This window comes from Gossypium arboreum, chromosome 3 (assembly GCF_025698485.1).
Source record: "Gossypium arboreum isolate Shixiya-1 chromosome 3, ASM2569848v2, whole genome shotgun sequence".
Taxonomy (NCBI): Eukaryota; Viridiplantae; Streptophyta; class Magnoliopsida; order Malvales; family Malvaceae; genus Gossypium; species Gossypium arboreum.
Genome location: NC_069072.1, coordinates 12,654,777 through 12,661,238, shown reverse-complemented (window position 1 = coordinate 12,661,238; position 6,462 = coordinate 12,654,777). Strand labels below are relative to the sequence as shown.

Sequence of the window (6,462 nt, the reverse complement as noted above, 5' to 3'; positions counted from 1 at the left end):
AATTAATTAAGTTGATATTTGTGAAAAATAGTTTATATATATTATAAAGTTTTTAAAACAAATACTTAATTAATACACTATTTTGATATTAATTAATGGTGTAATATTCGTATAATAATTACAAATATATGTTTAAAATCATGAATAATATAAATCCTAATCCTGAAGCCCAAAATATATATATATATAGTTAAATAAGGGGGCGGGGAAGAGTCCAAGGATTCGCGAAAGGCCGAAATGTTAGCAAAAGGAAAACACAAAGCCCAAAGAAAAAGAAAATCAAATGGCCCATGCAGGTTTCGAACCTGCGACCTTCGCGTTATTAGCACAATGCTCTAACCAACTGAGCTAATAGGCTTGTTGATGATCAATGTGTAGTAATTAATAAATGTAGCAGTTACAAAAAAAAGTCTAACTTCAACCCGTCAAGCAATTTGGAAGAGATGTATTTAAATAATGTTTGGATATACATCAATCCAAAGGCTTTATTTAGTAAAGAGATGTAAATTTTATAGCTTAAAATATTCAGATTTGCTTAAAAAGTAAATACATCTTAAAAACAATATTTGCATTACCTTCTTAGAATGTTAAATCTATCCCTATTCTCTTACAAAAATATTTAAATTACTCTATTTATATTAGAAGTTGAAAACATATTATATATGTAGATTATTTTTATTGTTTTTAAGTAGTAGCATTTAATTGAATTGATTGAGAAAAAATCGAATTAAACGAGTTAATAAATCTTATACTATTTATTGAATTTGGTTTAACATAATTTAATTTTTATATTTTTATAATATATTTAATTAGTCATAATAATTAATAACATTAACTCTCTAATTAAAACATTATGTGATTATATATAATTTATTTTAATATTATATATAAAATATTGTTTAAAAATGTAAAAAATCATATATAATATGTAAATAATTCAATTTTTTTAAAAATAAAATATTATATGAAAATAAAAAGTATCTAAAAATAAAAAAATTATTTAACTTTTAAAATTGAAAAACTTAATTTTTCAAAAATACATTCTAATTTTTATTCATAAATAAAATATTGTTTAAAATTTTAAACAAATCATATATAATATATAAATAATTAAATTTTAAAAATTAAAATATTATATAAAATAAAAAATTATCTAAAAATTTAAAAAGTATTTAACTTTTAAAAATTGAAAAACTTAATTTTTCAAAAATGTATTCTAATTTTTTTCATAAATTTTAATTTTTCAAAATCTAAATCAATAAATTTTAAAAATAGATCTATTTTTTCAAAAATTCAAAACAATATATCTAAATTTCCAAAATAGGCAAAGTTGAACAAATATTTATATATATATATATATAAAGTTTTGAGTTTATTTTTTCAATTTTATATAATATTTTAATTTTTAAACTTTATATTTATATATTTTTAAATTTTATAAAACATATTTTTAACTTTTATTTTTTGAATTATGATTTTTAGATTTTTAAATAATATATTATATATAATATTTTTAAAAGGTTATGTAGCGTGATCTAACAATACCGCGTGGATGATAAAATATTTGGTCAATAGTAGCCAACATCGTTCAATAGTGGTCAACATTAGTCAACGGTTGGCCAACGGCAATCAACCATGGACAACACTTGTCAACTTCCAGTGAGTCAATATTTTTATTCTAAATAAATTGAATTATCACATGATACATTTTGATTGATTGGATGTGTTACATGATAAATTTTGATAAAGAGACAAATGATTTTTTTTAACACTGTTGTAGAAAAAAAAAGCTGAACCGAATATAAAAATAAGGGTAAATTACATAAACAATCACTCAACTTTGGGGTAGCTAACAAAACAGTCACTTAAGTTTCATTTCAGTCTCTCAACTTTGAAAAAATAACAAAACAATCCTTTTAACCAATTTCCGTTACAGACGTAACGGAAAAATGACATGACACTTAACGGTGGGTTAACTGTCATTTTAACAGTCCTTTTAAACCCTAAACAGCCTTGGGCAGTAGAAGAAGAAGAGAAAAAGGAGAATAAGAGAAGAAACAAAGAAGAAGAATAAGAAGAGTATGAGAAGAAGAATAAGAGAAAATGGAAGGAGATGAGACTAGTTGGGTTCTAGGGCAAGTCCTATTGCCCGCATTCAGCCATTTCTAGATAAAGGGTCTGTCATATGTCTGCAAATCCAAATGAAACCAAATCAAGAACCAAGTTCCACAAAGAGTCAACAAATCCATTTTTAACATAAACTAGAATAACCAATCCAACAAATCCATGCATTCCCAAATTTCAAGTCTCTAAAACAGAAAGATCAAGCAATAACATTTGCCATATTGAAAGATTGTACAGTAAATATATATTGAGAAAAAAAGGAATTGAAATCTTCAGATAGTAGTATTTCTAAATCTTCAAGTTCAACTAATTAATCTGAACCACACGTAAGTGGCCATGAAGTTCTTATTGAAACTGGAAATGCAGACAAGAAAAATATACAAAGAATGTCAACCTAAAAATCATTTTCATGCACCCACATTTTCTTATCACCAAACAGTGAAACAAACTAACCACCTTCATCAAGAAAAAACCCAAAAATGAAATCTCAAATTATCGCTTTCTTTTCCTTTCAATCTTGAAGAAACCAATCCAAAAGCAAAGGTCATTCATTACCTGACCAGAAGCTAAAATAATAGGATCTCTCATAAGCTCGTTAAAAAGAGGACATTTGAACTCTTCAGGACAGGGCACCGCTTCATGTAACTTAAAGGTGGCCGGCGAGGATCGTTTATTGAACATAATGAGGCCTTTCAAAGCACAAAGAGCATCTTTAGCTCGATCGATGGCATGGATGCTGTAATCATCTTCGTCGACGATAGTCCTAACCAGTTTCTGCAATTCTTTCTTCAGTTCCACTTCCTTCGCTCTCACCGTTGGATCTGAACTTAACACCTCCGTTGTAATGACCCAAAATTCACAGGTACCGAAAAAGTGAGTTATAGAGCCTCCGTCTTAATGAAATAAGTTAGAAAATAATTATTAAGAATAATTGTGAGCCTAGTAATGTGTTTAATTAGGCTTCAATTAAGTGAAATTAGCTCAATTTAGTGTAAATAATAAAAAGACTAAATTGAATAAAGAGTAAAAGTTTAATTGTAGATTAAAATAAAATAAAAGGGCCAAAATGGAAAATATGCCATTTACTATAGAATGAGGCGGCATAAGTGTAAGATTTTTCTTACTTTATTAAATTATTATATTATATAATTATTATTTTATTTAAATTATAATATAAATTATAGATAAATAAATAAATAAATCTAGTTGTGTGACAAGTGTAGGGTGATGAAGTATACAAGTGTATTAAAATAATAATTAAATAGGTACACTTGTAATATATTTACTTATTTACTTAATATTTAAGTAAAAAGATATTTTATATTTATTATTAATTAGTAAAAGATATTTATTAGATGTTTATTATCATTAAAATTATTAATTATATTATATTATGAAATAGATTAGATCAAGACAAATGTACGGTAGATATGAGATACAATTGTAATATATACATTTGCTATTAAATAGATATTTTATAATTATTAATTAATTAAATAGAAAATAAATTAAAATAAAGTAAATAGAATAAAAGGAAATAAAAGGAAAAAGAAACAAAAAGCCAACAAACAAACAGGATAAGAAACACAGAGCATTAGACATTAGAAGAACAGGGGAAGAAAAAGGAAAGAAAAGAAAAGGGGAAAATTGGGATTTTAAAGCTTCAAGTTTGTTTGGTAAGCTAAATTTAGTCATTTTCTCTTAAATTTGATGTTTTAGAAGTCTTAAAACAAGATTTTGATGAACTTAATTTGATAGTTAGAAAGTTTATAAGCTTTAAACAAAGTTCATATTGAAGAAAAAGATGAATTAGGGATTGAATTGAATAAATTTTAAATTAGAATTAGTAAAAGGATTAAATTGTAAGGTAAGCTATAAGTTTTGTAATAGAGGGATTAGATTCAAAGAAATTTTAAATTAGGGTTATATTATGAATACTTGATAGTTAGGATGAATATGGAAGAAAAATGAATAGAATTGAAGTATGAAATAAATATATGAATTTTCAATTAGCAAGAGTTTTATTCACACAGGAAGAAAAAAAAAGGAAAAAAACTAAGTTATCCGGATGAAATATGAAGCTCTTGTTGAAACTAGAGCAATAAAGTAATATATCCGGATGAAATATGAAGTTCTTGTTGAAGCCAAAACAACAAAGTAATAATTCCAGATGAAGTATGAAGTAAGTTTGGGAGTTGCAACCAAACGAACATTAGGCATAAAATGAGTAGAAATTTAATTAATTATTTAAATTAATGCTGTAATTAATAATGTAAATTGTTATTATTATTATTATTAGCTAACAAGGAAAACGAGGCATCGGCATCCAAAGGAAAAAAAAGATCGTTGAGGAGTAAACTCGTATTCTGGGTTTGTATTACTATAACTCAAACTATTTATTAAATGTATATTGAATTTATAGTTATGGAGTAATTAAGATAAGGTAAGTATTATATTTGAAATTAAATATGAGTATGTGTGAAAATTAATTTGTATATGAATTAAGATAATAGATGTTTGAATTGATTGAGTATTGAAAATTTTTGTGGAAATGAAATTGAAATTGGAAAAGTAAAATAATACCCTATTAACTTGTCGGACTAGATTTTATACAAATGGCATGCCATTGGATTTGTGTTGTGATGAGGAGATTTGTAGTTCGGCCGAGAAGATGTTTCTGTTATTATATACTTCGGTTTATCCGAAGAGGCATTTAATGCCTTATTAGTGTGTTATGGAGGATTTATAATATTCTGGATGTGTTTGGGCTGGATATTCTGGTGTGTTTGGGTAGATACCGCGTATCTGACAAAGTCTGAGCCTTGCTAATAGGGTAAATAATTGAAATGAGATTTTGAAAATGAGATTAATTGTTTTGGCACTATTGAAAAGTATGAGAAAGAATGTATGAGTTAAATTATGAATTGAGTTAGTATGTGAAAAATGAAATATGAATTTAAGAGTTATGAAGTAATATAATTATATATAATTAGTTTAAATGATTATAAAGTTTTATGGTTAATGTTTGTAATTTATTAATGTTAAATAGTTTTGATTTATAGTAATACCACTGAGTATGAAATACTCTGTGTATGGTTGTTTTCATGCGCAGGTCATTAGATTTTTAGATCCGGTCCAGCATCCAAAACAAAACCGACTCCAACAAGAAAATTTTGGTGACGTATTTCTTCTTTTTATTTAAGTGGCATTTATTAGGTGGTTGTACATGAATTATATATATAGCTTAAATGATCTTGCTGTAATTAGATAGTTATGCAATTTTGGATGATAAGTAATTTAAAAGTTATAAATTAGTAAATTTAGTATTAAATTTTGAAATGAAATGAAAGATATGAAATAGTTCCTTTTATGTTAATACTTTAAAATTTAAATAATAAATTAATGGATTAAGCGTAATCTAATAGTGTTTAAGATGTAAAATTCTTTGGTTAAAATATTGGTATTGGTTGGTTACTTTTGGTTTGAATTTGCAGGGGTTTTAAGTAAAAATTAGCAGAAATATTGTCGAAATTTTTATAAAAAAAAAACAACAGCAACAACAATTTATGAAAAATTTTCCGGAATACTCGAATAAGTCCCGTTCTACTTTTAATACGTGTTTTGGTCTTCGAGAATCCAATATAGAGACTTAATTATTTGTATTACTATGAATGTTATATTAATTGTGAATTATTCGTAAGTTGTCTGATATGTCCGGTAATAACTCATAACCTTATTTCGACGACGGTTTAGAGTTAGTGAGTGTTACACCTGTTTTCGCCATCCCACCCAATCAAAAAGAAATCAAAGCCGTTAAACAAATTTATCAATGAAGAAAAGAACAGAGAATGAGAATACTCTATTTCATTTTTCTCTATTCTGAACGGAGGATATTTTATTAAAAAGGAAAAAAACGACGACAATTTAATACTTTTTTGCTATCTTATTCTTCTTTTTACTGCTCACCGCACGCTATTGTTCTGTTGTGGGAGAAAAAAGATGAAGAGAAAGATGAGAAGAAAATGAAGAAAAATCATTCTGACCAATCATCTTTTCTTTCTTTGTTTGACTTTTTGACTATTCTTCCAACGTTTAGCTAGTTAACATGCCATGTCAGTGCTCCCGTTAACCCCCTAATAGAAACTGTTAATCAGTGACTATTTTGTCACTTTTTTATAACGTTAGTGATTGTTTTGTAATTTTTTAAAAGTTGAGTGACTGAAATGAAATTTAAGTGACTGTTTTGTCAGCTACCCAAAGTTGAATGACTGTTCGTGTAATTTTCCCAAAAAAATAATAGCTTAACTAATAATATGGAAAAAAGAGTTAAATACCAAA

General features: G+C 26.1%; 1 long non-coding RNA gene and 1 other non-coding gene across 2 annotated transcripts; one reads left to right on the top strand and one right to left on the bottom strand.

Annotated features, from left to right (window-relative positions):
- Positions 1 to 284: 284 nt before the first annotated feature.
- Positions 285 to 358, bottom strand: TRNAI-AAU (transfer RNA isoleucine (anticodon AAU)). Its single transcript has one exon. It is a non-coding gene; the product is annotated as a tRNA-Ile (tRNA).
- A 3,319-nt stretch (positions 359 to 3,677) lies between these two features.
- LOC128290500 (uncharacterized) lies at positions 3,678 to 5,455 on the top strand. The gene is made up of 3 exons (XR_008280360.1): positions 3,678 to 3,800; positions 4,424 to 4,494; positions 5,237 to 5,455. It is a non-coding gene; the product is annotated as an uncharacterized LOC128290500 (long non-coding RNA).
- The last annotated feature ends 1,007 nt before the right edge of the window (positions 5,456 to 6,462 follow it).